We start from the raw sequence: 22,657 nt of genomic DNA, 5'->3' as shown, positions 1-22,657 counted from the left end.
AATATTAAACCTCTAATTCGGAGAAATGAGAGAGTTCGGTGCACGTTAAGGTACAAGCTGTCGGGTTCATTAGAAACTTTGTCTTTGATTTTAAATTTTTTTCCTGCACCTCCTTATGCCAGTTCCAGGGCTCTACCGTCATTAGGCCTGCATGGTCCCTTTTTATTGTGGTGGACGCTTCTGGCAGCAGCAAGCCTCAACATGTCTTTGCCATTAGCACCAGGCAGACAGGCATCTATCTCCTACCTCGCGGAGGCGCTCAGAACCACTAGTTGTTCACCGACTTCACCTCCTGCCATTTGAATTTAAATATAGCGCTGCGAGGAACAACGCAGGGGGAGCGGGACCCAAAATTCACCTGGGTGTCGGCTTCCTGACCCCGCAGTGGAAACCTGGCCCGAGGTATTTACTCGGTACAAGTAGCTTTGTGCTGCTGGAAAATGAACGTGAGTTCAACAATTTTAGATCATCCCCACCCCCTTTCCGATCCCCCCCTTTTTTTTTCCAATAATTTATATAGATTCTTCTTTTCCCACCTTTTTCCATTATTTTTAAATGTATTTCCATCCATTGTTTTATCTCTACCTTTTAGCCTATTTCTATCCCTTCCCTTCACCCCACCCCACCCCAGGGATATCTGTACCTTCCTCGTCCTGCTTTCTACCCTTAATGTCACCTATTATCACATTCCTTAGATAATATCACCATCTTCAACACCTCTTTGTCCTTTTGTCTATGACATCTTTTGATTATCTCCACCTTTGTCTATGACATCTTTTGATTATCTCCACCTTTGTCTATGACATCTTTTGATTATCTCCACCTTTGTCTATGACATCTTTTGATTATCTCCACCTATCACTGGCCCTCTATCCAGCTCTTCTTGTCCCAGGCCCCCCCCCCCACCCCGTTAAACCAGCTTATATTTCACCTCTTTTCTATTTTTCCTTAGTTCTGTTGAAGAGTCATACAGAGTCGAAACGTTAACTGTGTTCCTCTTCGCAGATGCTGTCAGATCTGCTGAGTTTTTCCAGGTATTTTTGTTTCTGTTTTGGATTTCCAGCATCCGCCGTTTTTTGCTTTTGTCCTGTACTTGTACTCCTTTTACACAACGGCTGGGAAATCTGCATTATGTATTTACGCCGGGTCTGGACAGAATATTTGGAGGATTGCACAGTCTGCATCAGGTTTTATTTATTACGGCTTGCCTACATGATCAGATTCATATTTAATGGATGGAATTAAAAATATTGAAAACTCAAGGGTTTTTCATGTTTCTCTATCCAAAGCTAATATAATTGAACAAGAGTTGGCTGGCAAACTGAGGGGTGAGCACGCAGCCCTTTCTTTACAAACTCATTTTAAATGTAAAAACTAGGAGATATGGACTTCTAATCCATCCAGAACGCTGCTGTTGTTGGTGGCCATTGTTTTCTGATAACATGCAAACTAAATCTTTTGTCTTGTTTATACCTTGATTTTAAAAAAAATATATAACTTTTTACAGCAGGTCTGAATTTGCTTTTGTAATTTGAGTACAAAACTTAATACCTCTTTCTGGCATTTGCTAATTCTTTAATGAACTGTTAAATCTATTAGCTGCCCAGTAATCTCGTTTTATCACAAAGTGTCAGGCCTGGAATTCACTGGCTCCAGGAAGTTTGACTATTTTAAATGTGAACCTGTGGATTGCCAAGGACCTTGTTTCCCACCTTTGACTACAGGGCATGGGTAGTACATTGTACATTTGTAATTCAGCGATTGGACCCATCAGCCACACTACTTGAGGCTTTAAAACAAACAAACCCAAAATGATTTCCCTCTTTTCCATCTCCCTGCTGCCCCCCCCAAGCATAAAAATTTTTATGCTATATTTTTAATTTAGAACATTAAGAATGAGGGAGGTCATTTAAGGATGTGATAACAGGACACTTAGAAAATAATCAATGGGATTAGACAAAGTCAAGATGGATTTATGAAAGGGATGTTGGACAAACCTACTGGAGTACTTTGAGGATGTAACTAGCACAATAGATAAGGGAGAACCAGTGGGTGTGGTGCATTTGGATTTTCAGAAAGCTTTTGATAAAGTCCCACATAAGAGGTTAGTGTGCAAAATTAAAGTACATGGGATTGGGGGTAATATATTGGCATGGATTGGGAATTGGTTAGCAGACAGGAAACAGAGAGTATGAATAAATGGGTCCTTTTCAGAGTGGCAGACTGTGACTAGTAGGATACTGCAGGGATCACAATATATATTCACAATATATTATCAATAATTTGGATGAGGGAACCAAATGTAATATTTCCAAGTTTGCTGATGACACAAAACTTGGTGGGAATGTGAGCGTTGAGCAGGGTATTAAGAGGTGAGCTAGACAGGTTGAGTGAGTGGGCAAATACATGGCAGATGCAGTATAACTTGGATAAGTGTGAAGTTATCCATTTTGGAAGGAAAAACAGAATGGCAGAGTATTATTTAAATGGTGATAGATTGGGAAATGTTGATGTACAAAGGTACCTGGGTGTCCTTGTACACCAATCACTGAAAGCAAGCGTGCAGGTGCAGCAAGCAGTTAAGAAAGCAAATGGTATGTTGGCCTTTGTTGCGAAAGGACTTGAGTACAGGAGCAAGGATGTCTTACTATAACTGTACAGGGCCTTGGTGAGACCACACGGAGTGTTGTGTGCAGTTTTGGTCTCCTTACCTAAGAAAGGATATACCTGCCATAGAGGGAGTGCAGCAAAAGTTCACCACACTGATTTCTGGAATGGCAGGATTGTTGAATGAGGAAAGATTGAGCCAATCAGGCCTGTATTCACTGGAGTTTAGAAGAATGAGAGGAGATCTCATCGAAACATAAAATTCTGACAGGGATGGACAGACTGGATGCAGGGAGGATATTTCCTCTGGCTGGGGGATCTAGAACAAGGGATCACAGTCTCAGGACTGTGGGGTAGATCATTTAGGACCTATATGAGGAGAAACCTCTTTACTCAGAGGGTGGTGAACCTATGGAATTCCCACCCACAGAAGGCTGTGGAGGCCAAGTCAGTGAATACATTTAAGAAGGAAGTAAGCAGATTTCTGGACTCTAAAGGCATCTAGGGGTATGGGGAGAGTGCAAGATTACGACGTTGAGATAAAGGATCAGCCATGATCGTATTGAATGGTGGAGGAGGCTCGAAGGGCCGAGTGACCTACTCCTCTTATTTTCTATGTTTCTATGATCCATTTTAGTTCATTAAGAAAAATTCTAAATTCACACCTTTACAGCACCTAGTTGGTTCTTAAATGATTGCTGGGTTTTTGCCTCTTCTATACTACCTTGAATTCAATTCTAAGTATTCAATAATTCTTTGTGTGAAGGAAACCTTCCTGATATTCATTCTAAATTTGCCTCTCGCCAGCTTGCACTTTGTCCTAGTCACACAATTTATTTTAAAGCAAATCTCTGGATCTACTTTCTACATCATTAACTGTCCTATGAATCTCTATGAGATCAGGCCTTGAATGTTTCCTTTCAAGGATTCTAGTCAGACCACACTTTGGCCACGGAAACATAGGAAATATTCAAGTGCTAGAGACATTTCAGAGAAAACCTATGAGGATGGGATAGAAATGTTAGTAGCCACTAAATCTGTATCAAACCTTGGTTAGACCACACTTTAGAGGATTGTGTGCAGTTCTAGTCACCATATTATAAAAAGGGTATAAAGGCACTGGAGAGGGTGTAGGGAAGATTTACAAAGATGATACCAGAAATGCGTGGGGATACATATCAGGAAAGGATTGACAGGCTGGGTCTCTTGAAAAAGAAGGCCGAGGGGTGATCTAATAGAGGTCTTTAAAATTATGAAAGGTTTTGGTTGAGTGAATAGAGAAAAAATGTTTCCTCTTGTGGGCAAGAGCATAACTAGAAGCAATCAATATAAAATAATCACCAAGAAATCCAATAGGGAATTCAGAAGAAACTTATTTACACACACAATGCTGAGAATGTGGAACTCACTGCCATAGGGAGTGGTTGAAGCAAATAGTATAGGTGCACTTAAGGGGAAACTAGACAATCATATGAGGGAGAAGGGTTACAATTGTAGCTTTGGTGAGAAAAGACGGGAGGAGGTTCAAGTGGAGCAAAAACACTGGCATGGATGGTTGGGCTGAATGGCATGTTTCCGTGTCTTATATTCTATGTAATCCTAGACTCAGTTGGACCCAGTATTCAAGCAGTTGTCTGGCCAGAGCACTGGACAGTTTGATCAAAATTTCCTCTGAGTAGTAGCCCACTGTTTGGGCTGTGTAAGTTCAGTATTTTATTGACTTTATTGGTTACTGCTCTGCATTAAATGAACATATTGAGCGTTGAATTGATTAAGACTTCAAGGTCTCTTTCAAATGTATCCTTAGTTACTTCAGTACCGTACATGAACTATTCTGAGTTTCCCATTTTTCTTTCCTGTTTATAATTGTCTGCATTAAATTGCATTGGCAACATTTCTGCCTACTTATATATTTTGTCCAATTATTTTGGTAGAATTTGTCATGTCTCAACTCTTGCTGTTTTTGTTTTGTTATCAGCAAATTTGACCAATTTGCTTTGAGTTTCTGAATCCAAGTAATTGAGGCAAATTAAAAATGGTAATGGACCCACAGATATTTCTTAACTTGCTAAATATTTCCAGCATTTTCTGTTTTTATTTCAGATTTCCAGCATCCACAATATTTTGCTTTTGTATTGTGCTCCAAAACTGATATCTGAGGCATCCCATTTAGTACTTTTCCCCCACCCCAGCACAGTTCCTCTAATAAGAACCCATTGTGGATGCTTTGGTTATTTGACTCAATGGGCTGCACTTTAAAATAAAATAAAAATAGCAATGAAAACGTAAATAGAAATGTAGCTGAAAATAGAACTTTTTTCTTTGAGCGTTATATAAACAAAGTACAATTGGGAAAATGACAAATAAATTATGTCCCACATATGAGGAAGACTATTAGGCTGGAATAAACTGCATACCACAAATTGTCCTCTGTTTAATCTATATATACACAGTCTTCAAAAGTATATCAGCAGGGCTTAGGAGCTGTGTAACTGCAAAATAGAATGTCTTACAGCTCAACAACACAATTTTCAAAATTATTTTAAATTAATTTGATAGAAGGAATGATTTGCTGGTATTCATTTATTCTGTTATCTTGTCTGCGATTTTTCCAGTTTGGCACACCTGCCTGGCAACGATATAATGGAGAATGTGATTTACCACTTTGGACAATCCATCAGGTTGTGCCGTATACCAACAATAGCGACCAGCTAATAAACAGTGCTGATGGCAGGATGGTAACTTACTTTTGTGTCTGTAAAGACTAATAATGAGGCTTTGACTTGTCTGTAAGCTGATTTAAATATCATGGAATTGATATTCAAAGTGTTTGTACCTCTGCAGTACTATTTGCAGATTTTGTTTTGTCTTCCAGTTCAGATTGCCCCTGCAGAGGTTTTTACAGGTGCTTTGAATTCATAAGGAGGACTGAGCACAAGGGGCACAAGAAGCTCCTGCAGCAGTGGCTTTATGTCCTCAGTGAATACTGCAAGTAATTTTGCTTACTGTCAAACTGAAATTTTGTAAAATGATCTGTGAGCTATCTTGTTTGCACGAAAATTTGTGTTTTTTTAACCAAAGGAAAACTTTAAACTTAACAAGTTGTGATACCTGCAACTGCCACCACCTTTGATTGTAGTGTATATGTTCACAACCTCACAGGAGTAGGAGCAGGCCATTTAGTCTCTTGAGCCTGTTCTGTCACCAGATTAAATCAAATCTATATACCTGCCTTGGCTCCATATCTCTTAATATCCTTAACTCACATTTTTAACATTTTCCTTGAAGACAGAAATTAAATGAATAATTGCACCCTGAGACTTTTTTTCCTCCCTTGACTGGAAAGCAATGTTTTCAATCTCTCAAGTTGCATCCACAAGATGAAACTGTTCCTACTTTGGCACTAATTGACAATCTCTCAAATAGAGGCCACAAGATGGTAATTTTGGAAAATAAAAAATTATAACACCAACGTTCATCAACAGCCTTTCATAGGTTCATATACACATTAACTGGCGGGGGGATCCCCTCATCCATGAACCTTGTAGCATCTACGAAATCAATCAAGTTGATGAGATAGGACCACCTTTTCCAGAATCATGCTGAGATTCCCTAATCACACCTGTTCTTTCAAGGTATTCATATAATATATCTCTAATTATGTCCTCTAGCAACCTGCCTATAACTTATGAGAAACTAACGAGACCATAATTTTCTGATTCTAACTTACATCCCTTTTTGAATATAGGCACCACACTTATCTCTTTCCAGTTCCTGCCAGACCTCAACAAGCAACTAAAGATCCACCTACAGAAGACTCAGTAACCAGATTTAAGGTAATTGGTGAAAGAACCAGAGGTGAGAAGAGGAGATTTTTTTTTTAATGCTGCAAGTGGTTATTATTTGGAATACACCACCTGAAGGGTAGTAGAAGCTAATTCATTAGTAATGTCTAAAAGATATTTGGATACTCACTTAAACATGAGAAATCAGCAGGGAAATGGGGAAAGATTAATCAGAAAACTTTATCAGAGTGGGCATGGATTCAAAAGGGCTGAATGGCCTTTTTCTGTGCTGTGTGATTCTGATTCTATAATATGAGTCAACAGCTGACACAACACAGCATGCATTTCTCTGAGGGTCCTAGTGTGAGCACCATTGGAACAAATGCCTCATCTGCAACAAGGGCTTTAGTTCTATTAAGGACTATTGCCACATCCATTTTTACATGTTCAATTTGAACATCAATCAGCTCAGAATCATCCTCACTAGGGAAAACTGACACACAGGATGCATTCAGGATCTAAACAGGAGCAAATTCAATTTAAATTACACTGGGGTTGAAGTGTTCTTAAATCCACTTGAGGTTTGCTCTTGTATCTTTTATCATTATCTAGCCCTCCTGATTAGCCTTGCAATGAGTCCTGGTATTCGCTATTCTCTGTTCAATTACAATCAGCTATTAAGTGATACGTGTAAGATGATCAGTTAACTAACTCTTTCCTGGAACAGAAGACAAAATTATTAATAAGTTACTAAGGCGACAGAACAATAATTGACACCACCCACACCCCGCATTATATTGCTGAGGTGATTCCAATACCAATCAAAATCAATTTTATGTGATATTCAATATTTTAAGCTCATTGAAAAATTAACACTGACTTTCTGTCAATTTTTTTTTGAGTATGTTTTTGCCTCTCTTCCTTGAATTAACCCTTAATTCAAGATGCACTCAATTAACTAGTTAAGACAGAAACATAGGGGCCTGCATTTGATTGATCCTGCTACACATGTATTAATGTATCCCGTGGGTTTATTGCTTTCTGGAACAGTGCCTTTGATCACTCATGTAGAGTAGTGTGATCACAGTATGCCTGAAATTGTTGCTGTGCTATTTCACTTTGCCAACACTGGACAGCATCTTATCATCCTCGCCAATGGTCTGTATGAGCATAAAGCAATGGGATCTATGGAGTCTCAGAATCATTCCATTATGGTTGTCTGTAACTATTCTTCAAATGAATTGAAGAGGATAATGGCTGCATCTTGGAGTTTGGGCCCCAATAACTCTAACAGCAGTGAGAGCACTCATGAGAGATGTTCCTATTGCACCTATGACCTGTGTAGCTGAAGTAGCCAGCGAAGATATCACTACTGTTTAAATCATAGTACATTTCAGCACAGATATTGACCATTCATCCCATCAAGCTTGTGTTAGTGTTTTTATCCACATGGGCCACCTAGTCTAATCCCACTCTCCTACTACAACAACAGCTTACATTGATATAGCACCTTTAATGGAATAAAATATCCAAGACACTTCACAGGAATGTTATCAAATAAAATTTGACACTCAGCCACATGAGATCTCGAAGGGATGCAGGGCTGGGATAGCTTACAGAGATAGGGAGGTGCGAGGCCATGGAGGGATTTGAAAACAAACAAGAATGCACTCCAACACTGGACAGCATCTTATCATCCTCATTAATATTTCTCCTTTCTCCAAGCAGCTAATACCTTTATAAAATTTATGGGCTCTGCTTCAACAACAGTTTGTAACAGAGAGTTTCACAGTCAAACTACTCAATGTATAATAGGATTTTTCTAATCTGTGACTGTTAATCTATCAGAATCTCCTCATAGTTGTTGAACACCTCTGTCAAGTCATCCATTAATCTCCTCAACCCCACTGAAAATCCTCTAAATTCTCAAGTCTCTCCTCATCCTTGGTAACTTTGAATCTACACTGCACCATTTTCATTGATTTAATATCCTTTCTGTAACAAGGATTTCCCAAAATGCACAGAATATTCTCAAGTACAACTCAACAAAGGCCTTGTACAAGTTCAACATTGCCTCCTTGTTTCTGAATACCTCTAGATTCCATTTGTCCTTTTTGTGACCATATAAATGCCCGCCTTTGTTTTCTCTAAATAAGCCACATAGCAGGTGTTCCAGCATCCAGGGACAAAAGGGTAAAGAGGCAAGGCGGTGGAATGAGTGCCAATTCACAATACAACTTCTGAGATTTATTGAAAGCTCTTTGAAAATATGTTGCCATGTGCTCAGTAGCAGATTTCCACTTGTTTAAGATGGCATCACATATCCGGTTGTTTGGCAGCTCCAAATTACCCAGACTACACTTTACTGTTGTCTGCAAGGAGGATTATTTGACTGCCAAATACAAATCCTGCTGCTGCACCAAACTGATTCTCATAACAGGATCACTGGCATCTTTATTTTATGCGTAAAGGCAAAGCATATATAGAACTAGACCATACAAGTCAGAATGTCCCTGGTTTAATCCCTGGTCTATCCTACAGTAGCTAATTTCATTTAGGGAAGTCATTGACCTTTTTTATTCTACTGGACGAAAGAATGAAAAAACTTGTGTTTATATATCGTATTTCAGAACCTCATGATATCCAAAGGACCTAAAAGTGAATTAAGTTCTTTTGAAGCATAGTCATTTTGTAATAGAGACAAATGAGGCAGCCAGTTTTCACACAGTAAGATCCCACGAACATTAGTGAGAAAAATAGCCAGATTTTTTTTTTTGGTTATGTTAGTTGACAGTTGAGGTAGAGACATTGCACCTTTTACATCTACTTGAGAGGTCAGAAGGGTCCTCGGTTTGGCGTCTCATCTGAAAGACGGCACATTCAACAGTGCAGCATTCCCTCAAGTGAAGCACCATCTGAGAATATTTGCTCAGGTCTCTGGAGTGAGGCTTAAATTCTTGTCCTTCTGACTCAGGGCAACAGAAGAATTTCAAACTGAATAGTTTTAGATTGACCCCATTAAACCCTGTTATTCATTAATTCAACCACCCAGGCAAGAATATCAAGGAATAAATGTTGTTAAGGCTGTTGTGCCAGACAATAGCCCTGCTTTCAATAAAAGCAAAATGTGTGTCCGTCCATTTGTTTGTTGGCAAACTTCTCTGAGGTCCTCACAGAATCACAGAATTGTTATGGTGCAGAAGGAGGCCATTCAGCCCATTGTGTCTGCACTGGTTCTCTGAGCATTTTAACTTAGTGCCAATCTCCTGCTTTTTCCCCCATAACCCTGCACATTATTTCTATTTAAATAATCATCCAACGCCTCAATTGAACCTGCCTCCACCACACTTCCAGGCAGTGTATTCCAAACCCTAACTACTCGCTGTGTGAAAAAGTTTTTTCTCACCTTGCATTTGCTTCTTTTGCAAAACACTTTAAAACGGCGTCCCCTGGTTCTCGATCCGTTCACAAGCGGCCCTTGGGCCAATTTCAACCAAACTTGTTGGGATGATACCTTGGACGAATGGGCATGTCGTAAGGGAGTTGACATTTAACCACTGCCTTTAAGGGAGGGATGGGGCTTTGATCACCTAGCAGGAGATCCCGTGGCCCTGCCTACTCTGTGTCTCCGCTGACACCATAACTCAGACATGCTTTAACCAACATTAAGCATACATTCAAAGAAAGAACAGAATGAATTTACATCATAAATCCCTGACTTTCTTTCATACTTCAATTTTTTCTCATTTTAATTGTTTCATGTAAGTTGTAAGGGCAACTAGGGATAGGCAATAAATAGTGGCCCAGCCAGCGAAGCCCACATCCCGCGAATGAATTAAAAAAAGTTATATTCTGAGACACTACGTGTTAATACTTGGTAAGGGTCAGCGACAGTCAGCATTCAGAAGAAGGGTCAGCAGGGAAGATGATGAAACTAAAGCAAAAAGACAAAGAGCTGACAGAAAGCGACAGGCAGCAATTAGAAAAAAGGAAGATGAAGAGGCTAGAGGAAGAAAGCAAGATGTTGACAGACAGCGACAGAATGCAAGAAGAACCAGTGCTGCAAGAAAGAGACCAAGGCCTAAATTTTCCAGCTCTGCATGCGTGGGAATCGTTGTGGGTGGGAGGGCAAATTTGACAGACCAGCAAAAGGTCTGGTGACTTTGGGCGGGAATTTTTGGTTCTGTGGCGAGAAGGACTGGAAAATCCTGCCCCAAGTCTAAAAGCTTTCATTTATGATCCTCATCTTAATTAGGAGTCAGACCCCAGAATATGATATTGACAGTAGATCGGAGGTTTGTGAATCCCATGGTGCAACAAAGCGGAAAAAAAGCACCTTCAACGTGTTGTGCAAATGGTAAAGTACGATTGCCACCCTTAAGCGAGCCACCTGACCCACTGAATGTTCTTATGGGAACAACAATAAAATCAAAACGCTTCTGGAAAAACATCAGAAAACCTAACAGCTGAGAAGGATCACCAAGAAATCTCTTTATTTTGGCTCAAGAAGGAAGAACTTCTAATGTGATCTACCGTGAAATATCTAATGTTTCAACAAACATTGAAAATGCATTCAGTGACACTGAAAATGTAGAGTGAAACTAGAAATGTTGCCTTTGACACTAATATTCGGAGTATTAAAAACATTGCAATTAGATTGCAACATAAATTTTAATCCTGAGGATTTAGAGTGTGATGTAGAGATGATTAAATCTAATTAAACTAGAGTCAAGCCAAGTAAAGTGAAACAAATGAAAGTAAATTCATTGTGAAAGGAAATACCTTTTGTCAAATAATGCTTTTAAGTATAATAATTATGTGAATTTAGATATTGTGTTTCATACTAGGGATTAAAATTGTTAATTAAAATAATTGTATGAAAGAAGGTGAATTGTTGAATGAAATTTGTTGGTATGAAGAAATGCTTCAAAAAATTACTTCATAGAAACATTTTTGTGGTCTGATTTTCAGCTTTAATACCTATCTCATTCAGTCCATAAGCCTGTAGGGAGTATATCTGTTTATTACTTCATAAAAACATTTTATTTATTTTACTTTTTCCTGGACATTAGATGGGTCGTCTAGCTTGTTTTAAATAAAAACAGAAAACGCTGGAAATATTAGAAGGTCTGGTAATATCTGTAGAGAGAGAAATGGAGTTAAAGTTTCAGGTCGGTCAGAACTTTAATACAAAAGCAAAGTCCTGCGGATGTTGGAAACCTGAAATAAAAACAGAAAATGTTGGAAATACTCTGCAGGTCTCGCAATATCTGTGGAGAGAGACACAGAGTTATTATTTTCGGTCTGTGACCTGAAATGCTGTTAGACCTGCTGAGTATTTCCAGCATTTTCTGTTTTAATTTTAGATTTCCAGCATCTGCACTATTTTGATTTTGTACAAGTTAATTTTACTTTGATTTGGGCTCTGGGTTTCAGGGGCCTGTTTTTATGCAATAAAGTAGATTGGGCATCTGTGCAGACCAGCTTCCAAGACAGAAGATGAACTGGACCTTGTGAAACCTTGGTGATTTCTGCATCCACTCTCCATTCAGCCCACCATTGACAGCAGAGCCTTCAGTCACCTTGACCCTATTGGCTGGAACTAAACATCTTCACCTCTCCACATCAAATGCCTCTACAAATCCATTTTGACCATGCTTTCAGTTACCCCCACTAATCTTTTACTCCGTGACTTGGCATCCACTCTCTTTTATTCCCAATTTTGAAACACTTTGGGATGTTTATACACTAAAAACATTATGTCAATGCCTGATATTGTTGTTATGAATGTGCAGAAGGCCCTTTTGTTGGTGTAACAAGGTTTTGAGACCTGTCTGCAATTCTAATGCAAGCCAAACGCATATGTCAGTGTATTTAGCTCATGATCATGTCATTAGCTTAAGCCTGTGCAGGGGTACTAACCTACACAGTTTTGGTCTTATGTTTCCAACCCCTGGACAGGAAAAGACCATTGGAGTCATGGTGAATTTTTCCATCAAACTAATCCTGTGCCTGCTCAGCTTATTTCCAACAGAACAAAGCATTCTGATTACTCATAAAAATCTCCTATTGACTTTTCATTTTAGAAAACTTAAGGTGCCCTTCCCCAATTTACTTCTTCCAAGCAATCAGTAGTGATATCTTATTTATTCGTTGTTGTTTGGAGTCATGGAAGAAGAATTAGTGCTACAGCGATGGGGGTTTTGGGTGCAATCTGAGCCCAGGGAATGGGCAACATGTTATGGGGCTAGAGTGTATGGTCATTCATATCAAAATGCAGGTTGTCTTGTGGTAGGGGGAGTTCATTACTGAATGTAGTTGTTGATAACAGATTTCTGCATCAATCTCTTTGCCTGCAGATCATCTCCTGCAGTCCTCTGCCTCCTTATCTCCCTGTGAGACTATATTCCATTGGAGCTCTAACTCACTCTGCTGTTTACGTCCTCAGAACACTTCAAAGTGCTTCCAGTCTAGTCATTAATTTTTCAGTTTGGTTACTGTTGTTTTGTAAGCAAATACTGTTGCTGCTTTGTGTACAGGCAGGTCATACAAACAGCAAAGAGAAGAATGACCTGTTAATCCATTTTTGGTGGCATTAGTTGTGGGATAAATGATCATGACACAGGGAGAACTCCCCTGCTCTTCTTCAAATAAGGCTGCAGGAGCTTTTGCATCTCTGAGGAGGTAGCTAGGATCTTGGTACAGTGTCTTGTCTGAAGGATGGTACCTCTGGCTGAAGTGTCATCCTAGATTATGGCCTGAATTTTCCTGTCAGCGATTTGGGGGCAGGGCCCGCTCGCCGAGGGGAAAATGATGTGGGATGACGTCGGGAGGAACCCCTGGTGTCATCCCGCCCCATTTAAATATTCAGGAAGGCGAGCGGACAGCGAAATCAGCTGTCCGCCCGCCGACCTGTCAATGGCCAATTGAGGCCATTGACGATAATTAAGGTAATTAAAGGCTCTGCCCATCCAACCTTAAGGCTGGTGGGCAGGCCAGGAGCCCCAGCGGGCTTCTGATAAAACATGAAACCTCATCCACTGGCGGGAGAGGTTTCATGTCCGTTTTAAAAATCTTAAATAAACTTTGTGAGATTCATTAGCATGTCCCATCTCGTGTGACATTGTCACATGAAGGGGACATGTTAATTTTTTATTTTATTTTTCTATTTTAACACTTTGAAGCACTGTCAGCGCTTTCCCTGAGACAGCACTTAGTCTCGGAGCAGTGCGCTCTTTCGCGTGCATGTGCGAAAGAGTGCACTTTGACAGTTGGGGAATCCCTCCACCCCCCCGCACAGGAAGCGCATAGCGCTTCCCATCGGGCGGGCCTTAATTGGCCCGGCCACTTAAAATGGCGGCGGGGCCCGCTTCGGCGGAGGAGTTCGGCTGTCCGCCCGCCGCCAAGCTGGTGGGGCCTGCCCGCCAACCTAGGGCAAAATTTTTCCCTATGTGTTCAAGTCATGACCCAGGGGTATGGGTGCTGCTGCTGAACCAAGGGTGAAATGTGCAGCATGCAGCAAATGATGATGATGATCTTGGCAATATCGCCTGGACTTTGAAGCAGCAACTTGCCAGAATGATCCAAGCAATGTAATCATCACCCCTCTGGTCTGTTCCACAACTTGGGATGGAAGCATGGACTTTGTTATATCAATGTTCATCTGCCACTTGAGGGTTTCTAATTGGAGACATCAGTCATGGCTGCAAAGAGTAACTCTGGTCTCCCAAGCTCATCTATTTATTCTCTTACGCCCATCATTGGCTACTGCAGAATGAAGCATCACACCTGCTCCTTGGATAACTGTATTATCTTGCAGGATAACATTTCAGTTGTCTAAAATGACCACATCTATGGACTGGTACCTCTTCCTTTTGATGTATGCATTGGAGTTAATGTGTTGGCCCTTAACTCACTTGGGTTCCATCTGTCACCTTCTTGGGAAATCTACCAGATGATAAAACTTCTGGGCCGTTTTCAATTCATGTCTCTTTCCACTGGATAGAATGGTAATCAATTTGTGCACAGCAAACTCCCACAAACAGCAATGTGATAATAACCATATAATCTAGGGTTGTGATGTTGATTGAGGGATAAAGATTGACGAGGACCCCAGGGAAAACTCCTCTGCTCTTTTAAATACTGGGCCTTGGTTTAACATTTCATTCAAAGACAGCATGCCTGACAGTATAACACTGAAGTGCTAACCTTGATTTTTGTCCTCAAGTTTCTGCAGTGGGACTTGAACCCACAATGTTCTGCCTAAGAGGCAAGAATGTTACCAACTGAGCCACAATACAAGAATAAACTGTTGACTGGCTTATCTGGCAGATGGCCTAAATTGATTTTCTGGCATAGAAGCTTAATGTTGTAGTGATCATGACAGCTACAGGGAGGGCTGTCCTGTTTCTTAATGTTGTCTATAGATCAATATGCAGCAGATGGCATAGCCTCTCTTGTGAAGCAGTGCCTCTGAATACAGGTGCCACCTGAAGTACCCAGATAGTCTATGAGCGTGGATTCCTGAGTGATAACAGGTGCAGAAGTGTCTTTGTACCTGAAGGTGTTGACATGGAAAATCCATGAGGATGTTGGATTCTGGTGTAAGTGCTGGAATGTGCCTACAAACAGCCTCTGTTACCATTCCATCAAAGTTTATGGGTTTCCGAGGGTAGTCTGAGGCTGAATCTGTGGCATCCACCTGAAGAGGCTGGAAATGCTGTCCAGGCTTTTCAGTCTGGAAAAGCCTGGTCAGCATTGGTTTCTGATCAGGATTGGGGAAAAATGCTATCCCTACTGGACCCTATGTCAGTGGTCAATTGTGATGTTTATTTAAAAAAAATTGTTTCTTTCATCATCAAAAGTCCTTGCATCTTCCCCTGTAGGTGAGACAAATATGATGAGACCGAGTGTAACTACACCAGCCTGCTGCCAGGTCCCACCTGAAGGCTACAGAATAGAAATTCCTCACCTAGGAGTGAGATTTTAATTCACTCAAAATCCATTCATTTACACCGAGATACAATTGGGGAATCCCAATCCACGACTGCTCTCCCCTTACACTGATGGATGGTCTTTTAGTTGCAGAAGGAGGGCAACCCCCTCCCCCTCCACAATGTCATATCAGAAACTTTGCCCTTGGCTGAGGATCTGGTGTATCCGGGTCCTGGCTGAATGTTTGGCTTTTCTGGCAGTTCTCCACCAGAATTATGCTAGGGGTTCACTAGTACAGATGCCCATTTTCAGCCTATCGCATTTCCATGAATTGATCCCCCTCTTCCAATTCACACAGCACTAAGGAAATATGAAATAGTTTTCTATACTCTCACTTTGGTTAGCTACAGCTTGCACTGCAGTAATAACTGCCAAGGCTCCTGGAAACATAACTTCGATGTTCAATCAAACAATGGTAATAAATACTCTGAGGTAGCTCAGACTTTTCCCCTGCCAAGTGGGGAAGAAGTGCACAGAGGGTAGGGATTGGAGCCTTGCCCAAACTCATAAGAATTGGTAGGGACCTGATATGCATATTTTAATTACAATAATTTGGGTTGTGCAAGCCTGCAATAAGGCCTCTCCGTTTCTACCAAAATTGCCCATTGGAAATTCAGACATGCAGAGTTGGAACATGAGAACTTTAGGAACAGGAGGCCATTCAGCCCCTTGAGAATGTTAAGCCATTAAGTTAGATCATTGCTAATCTTCATCTCAACTCCATTTTTCCACCATTGCTCCATATCCCATGATACTTAGACCTAAAACCCAATAACGTCAACATTCCATTAGCATTTTTGGTTGCCTTTTTGTACCTGCCTATTGGATTTCAATGATTTATGTATTAGACAACCAACCTCTTTGCTCCTCTTTTGAACCATTTAAAAAATATTCCAATTCATGTTTCTTGCATCTAAACCTCACACTTGCACATATTGAACTCAATTTGACATAGTTTTGCCCATTCATTAATCTGCCACTGTATCTTTGCAACTTCCTGTTCCTATCTGCACACTTACTGACCCATCTAACTTAGTGTCATCTACAAACTTGGATATACAATTCCCTATTCCTTCATTCAAATTATTATTAAATATGGTGAAAAGTTGAGCACCCAGAACAGATCTCTGGGAAAGACCACTCGTTACAACCCAGTAGAGTATTTGCCCTTTATTTCCCATTTTCTGTCTCCTATCTTCCAACCAATTTCTAATGCAGGTCAAAATACTATGGCCAATTCCATGTCCTTTCATTTTTACAGGGAGCCAAATATTCCAATTTGCATCTGCCACATGGAGGCTCAACACAGTGGGCAGAGCTGCAGCAAGTTGGAGCTTTACTACTTGAGCTTAGTCATGAAGAATGACCAATTGAGTAACAAATGCTCAGTAGCTGTTGAATCACATTCACACAGGAGTCAACACTTTGATGAAAGGAAGAGAGGAGGGAAGGAAAGGGTAAAGGCAAAAACTGGACGCAACAGAATTTAAAAAGGCAGAAATTTTCAAGCTTTTTATAAAATGTTATTTATCTGAACGCAATTACCACTGTACTTGACATTCATTGTTTGATGGCTTACCCTCCTTTATAGATTTGCTGTTGCCAGCCATGATTGATGAAGGGTATCTGCAGACAGCTTTTTTGTAGATATTCTGGCTGTGCTGTGCTGCTTATTTATAGCTAGCATAGGTCCTTGAAGTTCAGCCATTTCCTGCCCTCACAGCTGTTGTTCAAATATATGATCTAACTACCATGCATCAATTACTTCAGATTGTAAGGCTTTATTTAAAGGTGAAGTATTTATTAATAGGGGTTAACTGGCATTGATGTCACTTTTACGTCAATCAGTTCAATGCTGTCAGCACAACTTCCTTAACCCACCACAAACCATAGGCGGTACAGAGTGGGAGGTGCTACTTAAAGTAATACTCACCTATTCTCATAGAAAATGCTGCAACTGATTGGGAGACGTTTTGCTGCAGGATTATAAGAGCTCAGTTGTTAAATGATTTTAAAGTAACTAGTAGCTGTACAACTTGCTGAATTCTTAAGATGCTTTGACCAATGCATTTTTTTCAATACATGGGAATCCTTCTGGCAGTTGCGCTCAAGCTAGGAGAAGATGATCAGCAGAAACAGGGAGAAGGAGCAAACAGATCTGTAACTGCAGGTGGACCAGTTAGAAGGAGGCAAGCTCATAGGAATCCTTACTCTCACAATAAAGACTTTAGGTTCAGGACTACATACCTGCAATTCTCTGAGGAGCAGTGTAGAAGGAGATTTTGCTGCTTGAGGGAGACCATTACAGTTATCTCGCCTCTTGCAACAAGACCTGCTACCCACATCTAAAGCTGGTATTGCATTATTTGTTTCAGTCAAGGTCACTGCAGCCTGAACTTCTTTGTCTCTGGCACCTTCCAGCCTGCAACAGGTTTTTAAAAAATTGTTTATTCATTCACGAAATGTGGGCATCTTCGGCTTAGCCAGCGTTTATTGCCCATCTCTAATTGTCCTTGAGAAGTGGTGGTGAGCTGCCTTGAACTGCTGCAGTCCATGTGTGGTAGGTACATCCACAATGCTGTTAAGAAGGGTGTTCCAGGATTTTGATCCAGCAACAATGAAGTAACAGTGACATAGTTCCAAGTCAGGATGGTGTTTGGCTTGGAAGGGATCTTGCAGTTGGTGGTGGTGTTCCCATGTATCTGCTGCCCTTGTCTTTCTGGTATTAGAGGTCGTGGATTTGGAAGGTTCTGTCGAATTAGCCTTGGTGAGTTCCTGCAGTGCATCTTGTAGATGTAACACACTGCTGCCACTGTGCGTTGGTGGTGGAGGGAGTGAATGTATAAGGTGTGGGTTGCTTTGTCAGCTTCTTGAGTGTTGTTGCAGCTGTACTCACCTAGGCAAGTGGAGAGTATTCCATCACACTTCTGATTTGTGCCTTATATGGCTGGTCCAGTTCAGTTTCTGGTCAATGGTAACCCCCAGGATGTTGATAGGTAGGGGATTCTGCAATGGCAATGCCATTGAATCAAGAGGAGATTGTTAGTTTCTCTCTTCTTGGAGATGGTCATTGCCTAGCACTTGTGTGGTGCAAATGTTACTTGCCACTTATCAGTCCAAGCCTGAATGTTGTCCAGGTCTTGCTGCATTTGGACATGGACTGCTTCAGTATCTGAGAAGTTGCAAATGTTGCTGAGCATTGTGCAATTATCAGCAAACCTCCCCACTTATGAGTTTATGATGGAAGGAAGGTCATTGATGAAGCAGCTGAAGATGGTTGGGCCTAGGACACTACCCTGAGGAACTCCAGCAGCATTGTCCTGGAACTGAGATGATTGACCTCTAACAACCACAGCCATCTTCCTCTGTGCTACATATGACACACATTCTATGGTGGAGAGTTTTTCCCCTGATTCCCATTGACTTTAGTTTTGCTAAGGCTCCTTTATGCCACACTTGGTCAATTCTGCCTTGATGTCAAGCGCGGTCACTCTCACTTCACCTTTTGAGTTCGGCTCTTTTGTCCATGTTTGGGTCAAGGCTATAATGTGGGCAGGCGCTGAGTGGTCCTGACGGAACCCAAACTGAACAACACTGAGCAGGTTATTGCTGAGTATGTACCGCTTGATAGCACTGTCGATGATCCCTTCCATCACTTTGCTGGTGATTGAGAGTAGACTGATGTGCCGTTGATTGACCGGGCTGGATTTGTCCTGCTTTTTGTAGGCAGGACATTTTCACATTGGGCAATTTTCCACATTGCCAGGTAGATGCCAGTGTTGTAGCTGTACTGGAACAGTTTGGATATCTGTAACATGTGCAGTTCATGCTTGCATTAAGCAGGTGACTGATGCTATGTTTGCTAACACTTTCATCATGCTTGCCATGGACAACTAACAACTGCAGGATCGGACTGTGTGGTTCCTACAGATTTTAGGGTTACCTCAAGTGCAGGACCTCGTTGACTGCAACAATGTTATCCTTTGGGCACCGTCAGACAAGCCCACTGCTCTCATGCACCACAAGGGCTTCCACCCCATTAATGCACAACTGATATATAATCGTAAGCAGTGTGTCAGGCACATCTGTGCCCATTTTATGATGCAGCAATCGTCCATGTCCCCCCCCCCCCCCCCCCCCCACATCAGCGATCTCCTAGACACTTGGCACAGGAATTCCCTCAATAACTGACAGTTGTCTACAATCACATCCACAGGTCATACAGAACCCACGTCCAATAGACAATTGAGTCCTCAAACAATGACTCTGCTGCCTTGTGTCTTCCTTCGACATGATGCAGAATGAGTGTCCTGTGTGTTATTATTCTGATGTACACTGCACAACTTTGCTTGCATTGGGAAAGCACAAGGAGCCACCACTGGACAAAAACCTCCAGCAATGTCAGAGACACTATGCTGATGGCCTCGAGGATGGTGAAGAAATGGAGGAGTCCAATACATTCCTACAGTAAGAGCTCTTTGGCAGCAGCTCATTGACGAGTATTTCAGCTGAACAATCTCTGCTCCCCCACATCTGTCCCAGTCTTCCTGGGGACCTCTGGTAAACAAAAATGCTCAAAGAACAACATTGATAGTCACCTGATATTGCAGAGCACTCTAGTGCTCCTGCAAGGTGATTCCTTAGCATGGGAGGTGGTGCGGCTGCAGCTAGGAAAAGGATTCTTGGCATCCTCATGGTCGGCGACTTGTAGGAGCTCAGGCTGAGCTGCAAGTTGGTTGCTGAGGAAGTCAGGGTCGACTGGTGTTTATGGTACCAGGTAGGGCGTTGGTTGAGGGGGTGGCAAGGGAGCAGATATGCTGTCGTCCTGATGGAGAGGGCAGCACGTTCCAGTCTCATTCTATAACACCCTCTGCTATTGGGCTGCAGATTTGTACTTCCGCTGATCTGTAGGAATCTATGATCTGATGGAAGTTTCTATCTATTTGGTCTCCAACTGGTCCAAGGTGACAGAGAGGAGAGCCTGAAAGATGCCGATACTGGTGCCTGACAGTTGAAAAGGTCCAGCTGCAGCTTATATTGAGATGATGCCATGCGCCAGTACTGCACACATGTTGCATGCTAGTAGGGGAGTCCTGCACTGCACAATTACCCATGTTGTGGTAAACCTTTGGCAAAGGGTCTGACACATTCATCAATCACCTGTACGCATTTTCCTTTACCAGTTTGGGGCACCTACAGCCTGCTTAAGACCTAAATTTGCCCTCAGGTTTTTTTAAATTATTCGTTCATGGGATGTGGGTGCTGCTGCCCATACCTAATTGCCATTTGAAAGTGAACCACATTGCTGAGAGTCTGGAGTCACATGTAGGCCAGACCAGGGTAAGGACAGGGGATTTTGGAAAGGACATTAATGAACCAGATGGGTTTTTACGACAATTGGTGATGGCTTTATGGTCATCATCAGACTTTTAATATTAGATTTTTATTCTGCTTTGGCAGAATTCAAACCTGGGTCTCTGGATTACCAGTACGGCGGCAATACCACTATACCACCGCCTCCCTCTTTTTCCTAGGCTACCCTTTTGCACTTGCACTTCTTCCGCACACTTGTGCGCTAAGTTCATTTTATGGTAGCAATGATTGTTAAGTCTTTGGTTGTTAACTATCAGATTTCATGCTGGTTGAAGAAAATTCAATTGACTGTAGTATCTTGTGTAAACCTCTCAAACACATTATCTAAATTGCCCAGGGCATTGCTTTCTGTGCTGGTGCTTGGAAGGCAAGTGATGGTGCATCTTGGAGAGGGTTGTCTCTCTCCATCAATGTAGTTGTAAGAAAAACAGGAATAGCTGGAAAAACTCAGCAGGTCTGACAGCATCTGCGGGGAGGAACACAGTAGACGTTTCGAATCTGTATGACTCTTCATCAGAACTAAGGAAATAGAGAAATGAAGTGAAATATAAGCTAGTAGGGGGGGTTGGGACAGATAGAGCTGGATAGAGGGCCAGTGATAGGTGGAGGCAAAGAAGAGATTGCCAAAGATGTCATAGACAGAAGGACAAAGAGGTGTTGATGGTGGTGATATTATCTAAGGAATGTGCTAATGGTGACATTAAGGGTAGCAAGCAGGACGGACAAGGTACAGATAGCCCTAGTGGGGGTGGGGTTGGATGGGGGGAAGGGATCGAAATGGGCTAAAAGGTGGAGATAAAATAATTGATCGAAATAAATTTAAAAATAGGTGGGAAAATAAATTTTTTTTAAAAAATTATAAATTATTGGAAAAAGGGGCTGAAAGGGGATGGGGATGGAGGAGAGAGTTCATGATTTAATTGAACTCGATATTAAGTCCGGAAGACTGTAAAGTGCCTAGTTGGAAGGTGAGGTGCTGTTCCTCCAGTTTGCGTTGAGCTTCACTGGAACATTGCAGCAGGCCAAGGATGGACATGTGGGCATGAGAGCAGGATGGTGTGTTGAAATGGCAAGCGACAGGGAGGTCTGGGTCATGCTTGCAGACAGACCGAAGGTGTTCCGCAAAGTGGTCACCCAGTCTGCGTTTGTTCTCTCCAATGTAGAGGAGACTGCATTGGGAGCAGCGAATGCAGTAGACTAAATTGAGGGAAATGCAAGTGAAGTGCTGCTTCACTTGAAAGGAGTGTTTGGGCCTTTGGACGGTGAGGAGGGGGGAAGTAAAGGGGCAGGTGTCGCTCCCAATGCGGACTCCTTTACATTGGAGAGACTAAACGCAGACGGGGTGACCGCTTTGCAGAACACTTTCGGTCTGTCCGCAGGCATGACCCAGATCTCCCTGTCATTTGCCATTTCAACACACCACCCTGCTCTCATGCCCACATGTGCGTCCTTGGCCTGCTGCAATGTTCCAGTGAAGCTCAACGCAAACTGGAGGAATTTGGATTTCCAGCATCCGCAGTAGTTTTTTGTTTTGAGCAGAATTTAATATTAACTTTTGGTCACTAGATGGTGCTAAAAAACGCTCTGGCGAATGGTTTTATGCTGGCAAGGATTGTAAAACTGGTTGTTAAATGTCATTTTCTTGCTGGCTGAAGGAAAGTCAACTATAACTTCTGTGCATGTTTTTAGGTGTAAATACTTGAACATTGATATGAAGAGTATTACATTATGTATGATGGACCATTCCCTTACTCGTTTTTATTGCACTAAAAATATTCATACCTGGTTTACTAATCCGTATTTTGTCCTGGGTCGTGAATGAATAGATTGATTGATGCAGATCATATAAATACATTCAACCATGGGATTAAAATCCATCTGAATATAATCGATAAGTA

The 22,657-nt window shown here is 41.6% G+C and overlaps 1 protein-coding gene across 3 annotated transcripts in view; it reads left to right on the top strand.

The window, feature by feature from the left end:
* The first annotated feature begins 267 nt into the window (after window positions 1-267).
* The window catches only part of rrm2 (ribonucleotide reductase M2 polypeptide), a 31,310-nt gene continuing 8,920 nt past the window's right edge, over window positions 268-22,657 (top strand). For 2 of the 3 annotated variants that reach the window (XM_078541615.1, XM_078541616.1), the window contains exons 1-2: window positions 268-402; window positions 6,356-6,443. The gene's annotated coding sequence lies outside the window, so the exon portion shown is untranslated. Of the gene's footprint in view, window positions 447-6,355; window positions 6,444-22,657 lie in introns of all 3 variants that reach the window. The other variant, XM_078541614.1, reaches the window with a different exon arrangement.

Source organism: Cetorhinus maximus, chromosome 5 (genome assembly GCF_964194155.1).
Source record: "Cetorhinus maximus chromosome 5, sCetMax3.hap1.1, whole genome shotgun sequence".
Taxonomy (NCBI): domain Eukaryota; kingdom Metazoa; phylum Chordata; class Chondrichthyes; order Lamniformes; family Cetorhinidae; genus Cetorhinus; species Cetorhinus maximus.
This window is presented reverse-complemented; position numbering and strand designations above follow the sequence as displayed.